Source organism: Notamacropus eugenii, chromosome X (assembly GCF_028372415.1).
Source record: "Notamacropus eugenii isolate mMacEug1 chromosome X, mMacEug1.pri_v2, whole genome shotgun sequence".
In the NCBI taxonomy this organism is placed as follows: Eukaryota; Metazoa; Chordata; class Mammalia; order Diprotodontia; family Macropodidae; genus Notamacropus; species Notamacropus eugenii.
In genome coordinates, this window is record NC_092879.1 from 24,098,266 (window position 1) to 24,116,278 (window position 18,013).

The window sequence follows — 18,013 nt, forward strand, 5'->3', positions numbered from 1 at the left end:
TTGATGAGGACAAAGTATTTACTTTTTATATGTGGAAATGTAAACTGTATGTCTAAGATTGTCATTAGTAATTGGGCAGTTTGAAAGAGTGGAATAGAGCCAAATGTGATGTGATTCTAAAATGCTAAAAGATGTAGGAAAAGGCAAAAAAGTCATTATTTTATGTAAGTGAGGTCTGAGAGGAAGAACTGAAATAGAGGAATTGGATGGGGGATGAGGGTGGATAGTTCTGGAACCTATTCTCATCAAGAATTGTTTAAAGAGGGAAACATACATATATATATCTAAATGAGTAAGAGTATAAATGTTTCCTCAATTCAGAAAGAAATAAGAGGGCAAGAGGAAAAGGGAAGGGGGAGAGGCTAAGGGAGGGACAAGGAATAGGATAGGGATATAGAAAAGTGTGTAGATTAACATGAATAGGATAAAGAAGGAACAACATGTGTGTGTGTGTGTGTGTATACATATATATGTCTTCTAAATTTAGAAAGAAATAAGAGGGAAAGAGAATAAAGTGGAAGGAAAAGAGAAGGGAAGGATCCTTGGAGGGGGGTAGGTTAAGGAATACAAGGGCAAGGTATTGGATAGAAGTAAAGTAGAGGAGTGAGGGGGGATAGGAATAGAATGAAGAAGGATAGTGAGGAAAATAGGAAAGAAGAGAATATACAAGAAGTAATTATAGTTTAGAATGTGGAATGGGATGAATCTAGCTATAAAATGGAAACTTAGAGATTAAAAGTTTGAGTTCAACAATATGTGGCTTTTAGGAAATGCTATAAAATGAGAGTTACATATAAGCATAAAATAAAGGCCAGAAACAGAATTTATTATATAAAAAATCATGATCTCAGACAAAGTTAAAGCTAAAATCAGAATTAATCGAAAGAGAAAAATAGGCAAACTACATTATGTGTCAGCCACGTTGATCAACAATTTTAGACCATATAAAATAACTAGACAGTGTAAAAAAATAAGAGTATACCTGCCAAAACACACACAGGAATAAAAATATTAACACAAAACACCTTTTATGCAAAGTTAGATATAAATAATTGAAGTAATATTTATTGTGCATGGGTAATATAATTTTTAAAAGACAGTTTTACCTACCTAATATGTTTATGTAATGCCATCCCAATTAAATTACTAAAACTCATCTTACTGAGTAAAAAAAATACTAACAGAGTTCATTTGCAAGAACAGAGGGTCAGAAACTTCAAGGAAACCAGGTGGAAAAGATGTAAAGAAACTAGATTCAGCAGTAGCAGAACTAAAACCGTATTATTAGGTGAAAGCAGTATTGAAGTGTAAAATGGGTAATTTTGATTATTTTAAATTAAGATTTTTCTGTATAAATAAAACCTATGTAACCAGGAATAGAGGGAATGCAGAAAATTGAGGGAAAACTCTCATACACAATCTCCCAGATAGAATGTGATTGGGTTGTGATATGCTGTGGTGTAGGAAATGAAGTGGTCGATTTAGAAAAAACATGGAAAGACTTGGACTTATGAAAGAAGATGCTATCCACCTACAGAGAGACAGATGATAAGTGGAAATAAAGATAATGCGGTGTATGCGTTTGAGTGCTTATGTGTGTACGCTTGTGGATATCTATGTATATGTATGTATATGTGTGTATGTATATTTATGTATATGTGTGTGTTCGTGTATGTGTATCCATGTTTCATTGTAGCCTTCGTGGTGGGGTAAGAATGGGAAAAACAAAATAAAAAGTGCACAGCAGAGGACAAAAGATAACATACAAACATAGAAGGAAGGAAAGAAAAAGCTGGGCAGTTTGGAAAATAATGTGTAGTATTTATTTTACAGGTTTTCTTGAAATGGACATTCATTGCTTTATACTGAATCCTTTTTTCTGTTCTGCTATGTACATGGCAATGTTTTCTTATTTTGTATTGAAGTTTAAAATAAATTCAAATATAATGGAGAAAAAAAGAGATATTGATACAGTCTGTGTCTTCTTGAAGCTCAGATGTTTCCCTTATAAACCTGGATGTTTGGAAAGTGAGGGGATGCCCATCAATTGGGAAATGGTTAAACAAGTTGTGATATACGATTGTGATGGAATACTGCTGTGCTATAAGAAATGATGAGCTCCATGATTGTAGAAAAACGTGGAAAGACTTGAATGAAATAAGGAAGAATGAAATGAGCAGAAACAAAAGAATATGATGTACAGTAACAGCAATATTATTCACAGGATAACTGTGAATGACTAAGCTATTCTGAGTATTATGAATGTTCAAATCAACTACAAAGCACCTATAAAAGAAGATGCTAACTACCTTCAGAAAATGAACGGATAAATAAAAGTACACATAGAATGGTTTTACATATATACAAATACATAGAATGTGTGTGTGTGTGTGTGTGTGTGTGTGTGTGTGTGTGTGTGAAATGGTGGCCTTCTCTAGTGTGGGATGGGAATAGAGAGAGAGAGAGACAATTTGGAACTCAAAACGCAAAAAAAATATTCAATTCAATTTCAATGCTAAGACACTTGGAATATGAGTGTCTTATTGATACTGATTTGTTGTCTGTTTCCTTTCAGGAAAATATGGTTGTCTTGTTTATCTCCTTATAATTTTTGAATGATTTTGTGCTGTCAGATAGGATGATGGCAGCTGGATTAACTGGGTTACCTTGATGCATTGTCAATTATTTTTTGATCCTCACACATTCATTTTGTATATATCGTTTTTAAATAACAAAATATGTTTATTATAAATAACAGATTGCTGGATTTTGTTTTCTTATCGAGCCTGTAATTCTTTTCCATTTCAATGGTTTGTTTAATTCTTGAACATATAAAGTTTAAGAGTTAGGTTTGTGTATTCCTCCATCTGTCTCTTATATTGGATATTTCTCCAAGGTATGTTTTTCCCCTGATTTCTCCAGTAAACACAGTTAGATATTTCTTCACTTACTTTAAAGTTGTTTTTTATTTAATGTGCCTTTTCCCCCAATGGTTCTCTTCCACTCACCTCTGCTCCCCTCTTCTTGTCTCTTATCCATTTCCCTTTGGGGTTTTGTTTCTTCATTCCTTTTCTTCTCCTGTTTTTATCTGGTTATATAATTCTCCCCCTCCCCTTTTCCCTCTCAGTCAAGTAGATTTCCTCTTTCCCCTCTTCCTGTTTAGTTATTTTTGTTCATTTGTTTTCAAATTTTCATTTTTTGTACCTCTTTCCCAGAAGAATTTCCCTCACTTTCTTCATTTCCTCCCCTCTCTTTCTGTCTACTCTAGACCCCCATTCTCTGATTCCTGACCCCTGCATCAGCTAGTCTCTATTTTCTCTGTATTCTTCACATCATCAAAGTTTCCAGGTATGCATTCTGGGCTCTCCTTCTCGGCACTTTCTGCCACAACCTCACAGGGCTTACACCATGATCCTACTTATCTCTTGCGCCCAGCTGCCAGAATAATGCCAATTAGTGCAGGTTTCAGAGAGGACACTGACCCATGGAGCTTCTTCCTCCCCACACCCTTGCTGATGTATCCCACCAGTGAAGTATAACCTCCTCAGGTTAAGTTCCTCCCCCTTTCCCTTTGCCTCAAAATGTCCTCCCTGTGTCCATGGTCTCCCATTCCCCCGAGTGGCAGTTGCACCCAGAGATTCGAAATTGCCTCCCCCCTCAATGTAGGACAAGTAGACTTTTCCAGCACCAAATCCTGAAGGCCAACCCCGTAGACAGCTCTCATCTCCCTTAACAAACTATCTCTCACCACCCACAGGAATATTTGCCAGTGGACCCCTCTCCCACTAACAGTAAGGCCTCATTCCCTTCCCCTCCTTTTCCCCTCACTCCCTTGTAGCCTCTTCTCTTCCTGAGATCACAGAGGTTGTCTTCCCCTCATCGTTCATCCTTGATTTGACCCCAGGCCATCACACACTCCTCTCCATCCCCCATTCCCCTTGATTTCCTTCACGTACCCTCCAACTCTTGTTCAGCTCACAGTTGAAGTTGTATGATCTTTCACGAATTATTTTGTTTGGGAGGGATTTGAGAGATCCCAGAGGTAAGAGAGAAGACCTAGTCTTCCACCTTGTTGTTCATGTGTCTTGGAAATTCATTTTCAATAGATAACTTCCACTGTTTTCCTCCAACCCGTAAATATCAGGCCATTTCTCAAGAAGAAGATGGGGCTGGGGGGAAAGGAGAGAAACAAAACCAACATGTCAGCTATGTGTGACAGTAAATGCAGTGTTCCATACCGAAAGGTCCTCACCTCTGTAATGGAAGAAGTACATTTTCTTCACCCTTCATGGCACATATTGTTTTTCTGAATTTGCTCATTTTATCCTGTATTGGTACCTGGGAATCTTCCCAAGTATCTCTGAAATTTGCATATTCGTCATTTCTTATGGCACAATAATATTCGACCAGAGTCAGGTACCACAAGGCAACTAGGTGGTGCAGTGAATGGGGTCCAGAGCCGAGAATCAGGAAGCCCTGAGTTCCAGTCTGTCCTCAGACATTTATGGATCGAGTGAGACATTGGGCAAGTCATCTAATCTCTGTCTGCCTCGGTTTCCTCAACTGTAAAATGTGCCTTATAACAGCACCTGCCTCCCATGGTTGCTGTGAGGATTAAGTAAGGAAATATTTCTAAAGAGCCTGGCACATAATGCCTCCCCACAATTCCTTTCTCCATTCCCCAAGTGAGAGGGTTCTAGTTTGACTCTTGTTCTTTGCCAGCACAAAGTGTTGCTGAAAATTTAGTCAAGTTTTCTTAGCTTAAAACTTCACTTTTCACCTCCTTGGCTAATGTACCCAGCACACATGCATCTCTGTGGCTAAGGGGAGATTCTTTTTAGTCACTTTATTAAAGTACAATCCCAAATGCCTTTCCAGAAAGGCTGGACCTCAGTAAACATTAAATAAGCACCTCCTCTTGGCCCAGTCAGCATCCTAGGCTTGGGGGAAAATATAAAGTTCAGAGAAGACAGTCCCTGACCATTTCCTAAGGATCATTTTCTACATCAGTGAAAAATGGTTTGGGGGTAGGATCCTGTCTCTTGTAGCAAAGTTCCTGGACTCTAGAGATGCTTAACTGGCCAATGATTTCTTTGCCTTTTTTCTGCTCCAGTTTTTGATCAGAGAGGACCAGACCAGCGAAGTTATATTTGCTGGCACGAACATCTCTCTCTGCGTTTCATATTCTACCAGGTTCTCTACTCTCTGATATCTCTCTGATCACACTTCTTAGCAAGACAAAAAAGAGCAGTATGACTTTAAGTGTATTACTCAGAAGTTTGAATAGAAACATCCGATTGTGAATGTTCCTGTTGTTTAAGGGTGCATGGCTACATTATAATGAAATCAAGGTTGATCGTCACCGACAATTGCTAAATTTTAAAAAGCAACTTTCACTACTGGTACAAAGAAGCAATTCTTATGTGCTTGGTGCATACAGAAAATGGACTTCTCAGTACATCTTGCTAGATGTTGCTGAAACCTGAATTTCATTTTTCACATATCAGAAAGAGCACTTATTGTTTTTATTTTTCAAAGGCTCATTTTATTCAATTGAATTGCAAGGGAGAAATGGCATATTGTTTTATAAAAAAATTCCTTATTATACCTCTTCACAGGGACTTGTCTAGCCATTGTATCCATACCCAAAGCCCCGAGGAGAAGGGGAGTCACACCTCTCCCAGAAGTTCTAGAAGGAGATTCTTCTAATATGTTTGCAAGGAGCACAAGGGTGCCTTGCATACCAAGTGTCACCGAGACGTGTCGGTAACTTCAGCTGAACCAACCAAAGTAAAAATGACTACAAGTTTTGAAGTTCTGACAAAACCTTCCCATTTCCCTTTCAGTTGGATGTGAATTTAAAAGTGTGTGAGATTAATAAAAGTTTGTGTATCTAATGTAGTGCTAAGTGACCGTGTAAAATTTCGAAGATGAAATAACCATGCAATCCGATGAAAGATTTTAGGAGGTTTGGTGATGAGCATTTTGCTAGGCATCATTATTATAATAATGCCAGAGCCATTTTAGTTCATAGATTTTGTCGTCCTTTTGTGTCTCTGATGAGTCAAGAAAATCCTATCTTTAAATAAGAGCCATCCATATGACCCATCAGCTCCTACAATTCTGAAAGCTGAGTGGAGAAAATATTCAAATTCTTTTCAGAAGGGTGGATAATCATCATCGTATTACTTTGACTTTTATATTCCATGGTGTTTATGTTTGTCTGCAAGAGATGTATCCTCAAATTCCTTCTATTTATTGTTCAGGGATCAGGGACACTCTTCCTACAACTTTCTGCAAACTGAAAGCCTGTTTTCTGTTTTTACTAATCTCTCCTTACCAAAACTTGACTTATGGAATGTTTACTGAAATTCCTCAGGGAGAAGCCAAAGGCAAATTTAAGCTTCCTAAAGTGATTTAGCTGTCAGCTACTATAGCTAACTGTGTGAGAGAGGAATTCCCTGACACTTTTCTTGGTTATCTCCCCTCTCAATCAATCCATTGTGAACCCTGTAAATGTAGTTTAAGCAGTAACGTGACTTATTTACCTATCAAGTCTGTTTAGCAAATTTTATCACCTTAAGGGATGAGTGAGATTATGACTGTTAAACCCTTTGGGATTATGATTTTTGGTGATACTCATGGCAACAGTAAATTTGTTTCCTAAAGTAAGTTTAAATCCTTTGTCCCTGTTATTATTATCCAGTCACTATTCAGTTGTGTCCGGATTTTTGTGACCCCTTTGGGGGTTTCCCTGGCAGAAATACTTGGCCCTTTTCTTCTCCAGCTCATTTTAAAGATGAGGCAACTGGGACAGAGTGAAGTGACTTGCTTAGGATCATACAGCTAAGTTAAGTGCCTGCAGCTGGATTTGAACTCAGGTTTTTTCCTGACTTCAGGCCAGGCACTTTATCCGCTGAGCCACCTAGCTGCCTTCTAGAGATTCTGACACTCTCTCAGATTGATCCCTCTGACTAGGAGGCATTGGGAAAAGTTTGTCACCAATCTGGACCCTCCCACCCCTTAAAAGAATTCCATCAAGTTCTAGATGAGCAAGGTAACAAGGAGGTTGACAATGAGCAAGACTTCTTTTAACTCCCTTTGACATCATAGCCCAGTTTTCTGGTTCTGTACTTATGTTTTTCTTAATATGAGAATGTTGGGCTTTAAGAAACCCAAACGGGGAAATACTGTGGAAAACGTTTTATCATATTGTTTGGAAAACTTAATCATTTTACTGTTTGAATCTACCTTTATGTGACTAGAGATTGCTTGAACCCAGAAAGTCATTGTAATCTCAGTAACTTGCTAGGAATGCCTTGAAATGCTACAAAGAATTTTGGATTCCCTCAGATTCTGACTCCATCCCAAATATTTCTGTTTTAGGTTAGCACACCCAGGTCTTGTTTTGGGTCCACTTGTTTTGTGTGGATCCACTAGAGCTTATGTTTTGGATTCCCCTTGTGTCTTCACTTTGACCCAATTTTATTGAAAACATTGTACTGATACCCATCTCACTCTACCTTGCTTTCAAGTTATCCTCTTGGCAAAATTGCTTAACTGTGTATTTATGTGACCCTAGGCAAGTTGCTTCACCCTGTTGGCCTCAGTTTTCTCATCTGTAAAATGAGCTGGAGAACAAAATGGCAAACCACTCCAGTATCTAGCTATGCCAAGACCAATGGGGTCACAAAGAGTCAGGCACAACTGAAGTGATTAAATGACCTTTACAGGTACCCTTGTCTATATCCTATATAATATAAATCTTCCAGAGCTGGGATGAGGAGTCAAACCTCCCTTCCAGTGCTATCTCCTCTACCCATGACCTAAGACACTTCTTTCTATTTCAGATTTTGGGATTTGCTCTCAGGAAAGGCAGGAGTGGGGATGAATGACAGGCAGAGTGGATTAAAAGACGAATTATTGCAAAGGAAAAAAAAGCACTTAAAGAAGGGAACTCTTAAAGAAGGAAAATACAAAATAATATGATGGAGGAAAGTACACAATTAGTAATCCTAACTAGGAATGTGAATGGGATAAACCAACTCATAAAACAGAAGAGCATTGTAGAGTGACTTAGAAACCAAAAGCTAACAACATGTTGTTTACAAGGAACACATCTATAATAGAGAAATGGAAAAATAATTAAAAGGAGGGCCTGAAGAAGAATCCATTATCCTTTAGCTAAAGTCAAAATGACAGAAATTCCCACCATGATTTCAGACAGAGTGTTGTAAGATGAGGCCTAGTGGTCTTGTGACCATCATGACAGTCTGCTCTAAAGGAAGGCTATGCTTCAGAGAATCTATGCAGGGAAACCACTGCTATAAGATTAGGCCATGGAAAAATACTGATAGTAATATTTTAAGGTTACTGCAGCTGTGTGTCCAAAAGTAATGTCTTACCAACTACCAGTTTATCTTTACTCCTGGCACCTGTGTACCTAAAAAATCCTGTGTCAGGAACTTTGATAGGTAAATCAACCAGCCCTAGTGACTGAGATCAGGATTTAAGTATCCCACTCTCAGAAGGGTACTTTGGGGCATATCTCCCCTCCTGGGCTGCCAAGCCTTCCCATTTGAATGGACCCTTACTCTTGTTCTCTCCAACATGGTGTCACCTACAGCTGAGTTTGATTCTAATTTTATTTTATCTAATTTTATTCTAATTATTCATATTATTCTAATATTGTATAGTGACTTGTACATCAGGTTCCATTCAATAAAATGAATATTGAACTGGCCCCCCATTGTTATGACATATTATTCAGGGCAATCGAAGTCACTAAGGGGTTTGTTTTCCCCAACATCTCTGACTGGCCCATGGGCCTTTCCTTAAACATAAATCTGAAAACCGGACAAGGACTTTCCCTTTTGACAATCACACTTCTGGTTCAGGGGTCCGTCCCCTGGATATTTTTCTGCCCCAATGGAAGACACAGTGGGGGCACAACCAATTGATCATTACCTATGCTAACCAGTGTGAAAGAAACATGAATTACACACACACTTCTCAATGCCAACAATCACACTTTATTCATTAATAGCATGCAAACATTCATTTATATTGACTTTTTTTTAAATTTTCAGCTTTGAATTTTCTCCCTCCCACCCATTGAGAAGGCAAGAAATACAATACCCATTATACATATAAAGTCATGCAAAACATATTTCCACATTAACCCTGTTACAAAAAAATAAAAAGCAAGAAAAATAAAGTGAAAAAATATGTAGTTTGATCAATTCTCTCTCTGGAGGTGGGTAGCTTTTTTTTTTATGAGTCCTTTGGAATTGTCATGGGTCATTGTATTGATCAGAGTAGCTAAGTTTTTCACAGTTGATTATCGTTACAATATTGCTGTTACTGTGTACAATGTTCTCCTAACTTCATCAGTTCATTAAGTCTTTCCAGGGTTTTCTGAAGTCCACCTGCACAAATATTTCTTATAGCACAATAGTATTCCATTACATTCATATACCACAGCTTGTTCAGCCATTCCCCAATTGATAAGCATCCCCTCAGTTTCCAATTCGTTGCCACCACAAAAAGAGATGCTATAAATATTTTTGTACATATAGGTCCTTTTCTTTTTCTGTGATCTAGTAGCAGTACTGCTGGGTCAAAGGGTATATACAGTTACGTAACTGTTTGGGCATAACTCTCCAGATTAGTTGGAATAGTTCACAACTGTATCAACAGTACATTAGTGTCTCTACTTTCCCACATCCCCTCCTACAAGTGTAATTTTCCTTTTGTCATGTCCAATCTGATAGTTTTGAGGTAGTATCTCAGAGTTGTTTTAATTATCATTTCAAAAAATTATTAGTGATTTAGAGCATTCTTCCATAAGACTATTGACAGTTTTGATTTTTTCTTCTAAAAATTGCCCATTCATATCCATTAAACCATTAATCATTTGGGGAACAAGTTTTATTTTTATACATTTGGCTCAGGTTCATATGTATTTGATAAATAAGACTTTTATCAGAGAAACTTTCTATAAATTTTTTCCCCAATTTCCTTCTAATTTTGGCTGCATTGGTTTTATATTTGCAAAATTGTTATAATTTAATGTAATCAAAATTATCCATTTCATCTACTGTGATCCTCTCTAGTTCATTTGGTCATATGAACTTTTCCCTTATTATGGAGCTGCAGGTAATTTTTTCCATGCTCCCCCAATTTGCTTATGATGTCACCCTTTATATCTATATCATGTAACCATTTTGAACTTATCTTGGTATACAGTGTGAGAAGTTATTCTATGGCTAGTTTCTACTAGACTTCTTTCCAGTGTTCCCAGCAGATTTGTCAAATAGTGAGCTATTACCCCAATTTCTTGGGTCTTTGGGTTTATCAAACACTAGGTCACTGTGGTTTATATTAAATATTACAAAATAAAACCCCATTACAAAATTAACCCCATTAGGAACAAATCACCAACCTTATTTCCTAGTGCTTACCAGTAAGTGTGGCATTCTTGTGGTATTCAAAAACTGTGGTTCCTTCTCTTCCCATCCAGAGGTTGTCTTTCCTGAAGGTCACTTAACTGGCAAGTTGGCAAATCACTATCAGTTACCTGGCTCTATCCTCAAGTGAATGTGGGTGTGGGTTCTGGGTAGGAGGACTTGAGTTTCAAGTTTGGGGAACACAGGTACCAGGCTCAGTCTCCATTCAAGAATGGGCTGAGGGCTAGGGCCTCAGTGGATTTCTTATAGTTCTAGCTAAGTACATTAGCTAGTTATACTCAAGTTCTGATTAGAAGCTGTTTACTAAGTTTTTTATTAATTAATTTGATTGATACTTGAAAACATAAGCTAAAGGTGAGGTTCTTTACCAAATTTTCCTGTTGGTGGTTTGTCCTGTATGGAGGGGTCACATATATTTATCAATAATTTATGAACACAAACATGTTGTTTACCAACCCATACAACAATATTTATAATCTTAATATTTAAAGAGAAGTTACAAAAAACAAACATAAAAACACTTCATCACAAAATAGTGACCTAAGAAAAAGTGGAATCAGTTAAATATCAAGGCAACAAATGTATTCTCACTACATCCACCCTCTGGCTGCTGGTTATCCCTGCAGTCATCTAGGATAGTCTGTGAAAAGTATTATAATTATCACTAATACAATCAAATTGTGATTCCAAACACTCATTGTTTACATTGTGAGAACATATGGCACATATAAGCATCAATATCACATATAGCATTAATATATTTTAAAATCTGTTCTTAATATATTAGGACAATAAGTCTTTCCATTTGTCCCATGTTCTCTCACAGCAAGTCCACTGCAGACCAAGCCAGGAACTGATGTAAGAGAACATGTTACAAGGCCTCTTGATAATGTCCCACTCAAACTGATGCCCTGCGATTTTCCATCTGGTGATCACTACTTTGTCCATCATGTTCTTCTTTAGGCCAGGCACGGCTAAGGTCTTTGATTGCCTGCACCACCCCTCGGTGATATTTAAACAATCACTTTTATCTTGGTGAGAACTTCTTGTGTGTCAGGCAAATCTAAAGTTTATAACCCCACTATTTCCAATGGGGTACATAAGAAGGTAGCAGTCCCCAATGTCCTATTGGCAATGTTGTGTATCCTTGTGCATCCTGCTTGTCACAACTGTGATTTACAGGAACAGTTGGATATCTAGCAAGCAACCAGAGTAAAGCCAGTCTTGGTTGCAAGGGGCTGCAAGAAGGTACTTTGAGGTGATTCGTAGGATAGGATGTGCAATGAGATAAGCAACGATGAGCAGCAATAGGGTCACGAAGGCACCAATGATGAAATCACAGCACTTGAACATCTGTTAAAAAGAAAAAGAACTTTGTATGCATATCTTTGTATGTAACTTGTCTTCAAAGGACCTGAAAGCATTTACCAGGTTCATTGGTGGCCCAGACCATATTCTACTTCCCCACCCAAATGGTGTCCACTATGATAGCTGCTGTATAGGGGGTTTTAGTCCACCACGTTCTGTCTCTTCCTGTAAGAACTTGTTGCTTCTTTCCCAAATCAGTGGGAAATGGAACCATGATTTTAAACTCATCCACCAATCCAGGATGAATTCTCTTTTTTATATTATTCAACTAGCTGGCTGCTTTTCTCATGACTGCTTTCTAGCCAGTAGATTGCATCCTCTAAGATTTTATTGATTAGAGTAATAAGTATCTTTCTATCATTCCTATAGCCTGTGGATTTTAAGTTAGGTAGATGTTGCACTTAATAGCCCAGGACTTCATCCAGTCCTTGGCCTGGGTCGTGTGAAATATGTGAAATATGATCTGTGATTGCTCTCTATAATTACTGTCTGGATACAAACAAAAAAACAACGAACAATGTTAGACTTTCAAGAGAGGAGTTTGTGTTTGTTCATATACAGGGGAGAACAATGCATGTGCAGATTGCAATATTTTTTGTTAAGCTTATTAGCAAGTAGGCTAAAATAATTTCTCTGCCATTTTGTCCCAGGAACTCAGTTGCTGGTGATGGATCCAACCAATGATTTCAATAAAGGTCTAGCTTTCTGGCAAATGGGCCAAAGTAGTGTTGTGCATAGAATAATTGTCTTTCCTATCTTTAGCCCCAGTTTCTCATCAATTCAAGATTTAGTGGGACTGGGGACTTCTTTACAAGGGGTTTGCTTGTTTGAATATTGTTCTCTGATAATTTAGAGGACACACTAATGGTATGGGTTATCTTCTCATGAAGATGGCTTATCCTTGGCTTTATCGGTTTTAAGCCATTTTTACTTCAGTACCAACTGAGTGGTAGCACTTCCAATAAGTTTGTTGGGGATGATTTGGAGCATGCTAGAAACTGGTGTTCCCACTGTTAGTGGCATACCTTGGGTCAGGTGTTTGGTCTACATCATATTATAATATACTAACAATATAGTAGTAGTTTAATCTGAGGGCAGTAGTCATATCTTTCATCCTAAACCCTACTGGTATGTAAGCCTTTTCATTATCTCCCTTTGACTTGATCCACAAGGACCAAGTCATAAAATCTTCATAATTAACAAAGACTTGAAGAAACTGGAACTCAGGGAATGGTAGGTTACACTGCCTCCTCCACTTGTTTTAATTCATGCTACTGTTTTGATCCCCATTCAAAATGTCTGATTTCCTTGTACCTTCATATATTGGTGCTAGCGTCATGCCTAAATGTGGAATGTAGTATTTTAAAAACCCCTAAATCCAACATCTTTTTGTGCTTCGATTTTCTCCTTTCAAGGCTTTAAAACTAAAGTTTTTTTCTACTTCTGGCTGAGGAATAGATATTCTCTCTGAAGATCAAATCATCCCTAAGAATTTAATTAAAAACTGATCTTCCTGTACCATTTGTGGGGCAACTGCCCATTCTCTGTGACCTTCTATACCTAACTAGTATGGCATCTATATAATTCTGTCCCAGGCAGGTACCTGAGTCCATGTTATCTAGATCTTCTCTGCATGGAAAAGGAATACTGGATTCTACATTTAAACAACTTTAAGTTTATGGGCCATACAAAATAAATATTGGGCCAGATTGGGTGTATAGAGCCATAGTAAGAATAAACATTAACCCAACTAGGAACAAAACACCAACCTAATTTCTTAGGGCTTACCAATAAGCATGACTCCAACCGCTACTGGATGAAAAGGTTCCTTCTCTCTCTCCAACTGGAAGTCATCTGTCTCCCAAAGAAGTGCTTGGCTGGCAAGTCTACAAAATCCTTGTCAGTCAATCAGCAATGTCTTGAAGCAAATATGATGTGAGTGTTGAGTCACAAGTGTGGGGAACACAGGAGCGAGGGTAGCCTTGAGCCAAAAGCAGGTTGAAGACTGGGGCCACCAGTTTGGGGCATTAGCTGGTTATACCCAAGTTCTAATTGGTGGCTGGTGAATAAATCTGTTTACCAATTAATTTCATTGATCACTGACAATATAAGTTAATGAAGATATTTTTTACAAATTTTCCCACTGATGGGTTGTCATATATGGACATCCCATATGTTTATCAGTTGTCTATCAACACACACGTTATTTACCAACCTACAATACATATAAGTTTATTTTAACACTGAAAAGAAAGTTTTGAAAAACGAACATCAAAACACTTTAACACAAAACAGTAGTCTAATAAAAAAGAGCCAGTTATGTCACAGGAAACAATTTTACTCTCATTACACCTAGTGCTTCCTGACCAGGTGCCCAGTCTTGACTCTTTCAGTCCCCGGATGCTATAATGTTACAGGCCAAGACCCCATCCCCAGTGTCCACAGATCTCTTTTTCTTGGATTTCCATGTCAGAATTTGGTCTGGTGCATTTTCTAGATCTTTGTAGGGGAGGTCTGGTGGGGCATTTATGCTGTACTCCATCCTGTGACTTTGCTTTTCTGAAACACTTTTATTCATTAAATATATTTCTTCAAAGTAGCAAGATTTTGAACACATTACAGACATTTAAAAAAAACAATAAAATACCACAATGAGTAGATAGTACAATCACATGAAACTATAAGTTCAATCTTCTTTTGGATTGACTGATTCGAAAGGCAGAGTTTTCTCATCACTTTCAAGGTCTGGCATTTCGAGCACTTCAACAAGTGGACTTGAGGGAAAAGAGTTCAGGTATTGTGGGGTGAGCAGGATGACCTGGTGGTTTTGGTAGGAATGTGCTGCTATCCAGAGGATCATGTCCATGGCAATTTTTCTACTTTTCCTGTCCATGTAGATATCAACTGTATCCAGGCATCTGAAGGGAGATTCTGTGACAGACCACAGAGTAAGAATGAATAAAAAGTTGGAAAAAGAGTGTCTGTTTGATGATAAGACTCCCATGTCACTGCCATCAGCCCCTCCAGGTTGGACTGTAATAGAAAGGGTCTCATTCTTGTGATTAAAGCGCATCTCACCACAGAAGGACCACTGAGATAGTAAGCTGTCAAAGAACAACTTGCATTGTAAGGAAAGATTTCTTCTACTTTTCTGGTAAGTATCATATCTCTGTACCAATATTTCATCCAGTGTTTCAATGAGGCTTTTCAAATTATTCACTTTACCATTGAGATCCAGATATTTTTCTTTTGCTTCTTGGTACTGCCTTGTTATGTCTTCTCGCCTTCTGTGAGTGTAGTTTTCTGATTTTATCCTCTGAGTTAATAAGACAATTTCTCTGTCAAGAACATCAGAAGCTCTTGTAACTTCTATACGCTCAGGACAGATGTAGTTAGCCTGAGCCACCTCCCTCTCCAGTTCTCTCTCTTTCATTGCCAGCTCTTCTTTTATCACTCGGAGAGAATCCACATGTTGTTTGAGCCTATTTTGATAATGCAGCACAGACTGGTGCTGGGCACTCACTTCTAAGCCAGTTTGGTTTCGTTCTTCCATAAGGGATTCTACTAATTCTGACACCTGATTACATTTCAACTTAAACTCTTCATGTCTCTGTGCAGCATCTATTTTAGGTTGCTTTAAATTCTCCATTGTTTCCTTTCTATTTTTCATCTTTTCCTCAACTTCTTTTATCTCTTCTTTAATTTCTTCAGCTTCATCTTCCAGAACTGAGAGATCTATTGACTGGTTTTCTTCTTCATCCTCAAGATCTTTTATTTCTGAAGAGATATTTATTACCTTAACCTTTATTTCTCTTAAGTGTCGATAATGACTGTCAATAGTTTCTCGATTCTTTCTGATATCATTTTGAAGTGAACATACATGTTCTTGAAATTGTGACAACTTTGTCATCTTAATTTCCACTTCTTTCTCCAAATGATTTATTTCTCCTTCCATGTCACCTAAGTAAATAGGTCTTAATTCTTCAGAGGAGTAATAGCGTCCCTCAAAAACTTGGTCACCACAAGAAGTCAAAATTTTGCTACAGTTCTTGGGGCGTCCCTGTGCATGCACAGTAGCCAAAGAGCCACTTTTAATAAGCAGCACTGACTCTATGTTCCTCAAGTCAATCAAAGTATTGGCCACCACTGCTTCATCTATTTCTAAAGCTGAGAGAACTGTTGGATACTCAGGGTGAGAAGCTGCTCTGTCTGTTACATCATACAACTCACACTGAAATGATGACACAATTATCTGTGGCCGATCAGCACAGTTAGTCGGATAAAACCTTTTCAGCAGCTCCTGAAGAACTTGCTCATCTTTGTGGTTGTCACAAAAAAAGTCAAGAAGAAGACCTTTTAGGCAGGATTCAATAGCCAAAGCATATTCAGGGTGCCTGAGACGAATGCAAGCTCCTAGTGGACCTAGTGGTTTGTGGGTAAAGTATCCTTGTTTGTAGGCATCTTCTATTGCTTCAATGAGGGGTGGAATCTGGGGTCCAAATCGTTTTAGTGGGTCAGATTTATAGTCTTTCAAATGGTTTAGATGTTCCTGCTCCTCATTCAGCATGTCCTGTACAAATGCCTCTTCTTCTCTAATTCTAGAATGTTCTTCATCATCTTTTTCTATAGATTGATGAAGATATTTTATTTCCCGAACAAGTGAATCTTCTTGATCCTTAAAGTTACTTATCTTTTCCCTTAATGTGGTAATTTTTTTCTGTTTTTCTAATTCTGCTAGCTCCAGACTCTTTCTCATGTCTACAATTTTGACATGAAGTTGTTCTGAAACTTTGTCTAATTTAGTCAGTTCATTCTGGGAATAATTATAGAAAGCTGTTGCTTGACGGTAGGCCCTGTCTGTTCTCTTAGCAACTTCTCTTGCCTCAAGGCACTTGGGCTCTAATTCAGCAGCTTCTTCATTTAACTTTACCACATTCTCATGAATGGCTATGTACCTCTGTAATGTTTCATTATATGTGACTCTCGAAACCTCCAAGTCATGACTTAATATGACAGTATGTTGGTCTTCAACATTTATGTCACTTATCATATTATTAATTGTTCTTTGAGTTTCATTCACTACTGCCCAGGTCTTCTCATGCTTTAAGTTCTCTAATTTCTGATCCAAAGCAACCATAGTCTGAAAATGCTCTTCTATCTCTACACCCTGACGTCTGAGCTCCTCAAGCTGCTCTTCTCCTTGTTCTATCTCTTGCTGGCTTCTGGCCTTTCTTGCCAAAATTTTTGAGTAACCTTCTCTCATCTGTTCAAGCTCAGTTGCTTCCATAAACAATTTATATCTGTCACTTTCATTTCTGATCCTCAATAACTGCCTGCTCATCTTCTGTGGTAAAATAGACATTGGATTATCCACCTGTATCTTAAAATGATCAAGAATGGCAGTAAGCTCTTCTTTTTTAGAGGTAACCAGGTTTCCTGCTTGGTCTTTTAGTTCATAACTTGCACTCCCATCTACACTGATGTGCAGGTGCACAGTTATTGATTCTCCATAAACCTCAGATTTGAAAGCATCTTCCCCTCTGTTCCTTAATGTGATGGAGATGTTAGCTGAATCCTCTCCATCTTTCACAAACTCTTTGAAAGACGATCCTAACGATTTTCCACCAAGACCAACTATGAGAGCTGTTAACAACGCATTCTTCCCACTTTGTCCCACCACAAAATTGACATTAGCTCCAAATTTCACAGGTCCAAGCCTGGCATAGCCCATAAAGTTCTCCAGCTGGATACTTTTAATGATCCCAACTTCCTCTGAGACTGACTGAGAAGCCGAACTTCCATGAGACACACACTGAGAGAGGACCCTCTCCTGTTCCTCATCCGAATCACCCTCTGGCCCTGGCCTTGCTCTTTTCTGATCTGCAGTCGGGGGGAAATCGTCCTCTTTTCTCTTAGACATTCTGTCCGTGACAGAGGAACCCCGAGACGCTTCTAATTGTTCCTTCTCCTCCCCAAGGCTGCCGGCTCGCGGCGATGCTGACCCTATACAGCCCCGGTCTCCTCTCAGACCCTTACAACGCCATGGCCAACCCCCGCTTCCTTTCCTAGTCCGGCACGCACGGCCAAGTTCCGACCTACCTCAGAGCCCGACGACCGGCTCAGAGAGGCGCAGCGGCGATGGGGCGGCCACCGACGAGGTTCGGGAACGCCAAAGT

General features: G+C 38.5%; 1 long non-coding RNA gene and 1 pseudogene across 1 annotated transcript; both read right to left on the reverse strand.

Annotated features, from left to right (window-relative positions):
• Positions 1–10,895: 10,895 nt before the first annotated feature.
• On the reverse strand, positions 10,896–14,337 carry LOC140515930 (uncharacterized). The gene is made up of 2 exons (XR_011971188.1): positions 13,626–14,337; positions 10,896–11,822 (listed from the first exon to the last, which is right to left on the reverse strand). It is a non-coding gene; the product is annotated as an uncharacterized lncRNA (long non-coding RNA).
• An 84-nt stretch (positions 14,338–14,421) lies between these two features.
• LOC140515929 (structural maintenance of chromosomes protein 6 pseudogene) lies at positions 14,422–17,812 on the reverse strand (annotated as a pseudogene).
• Between the last annotated feature and the right edge of the window lie 201 nt (positions 17,813–18,013).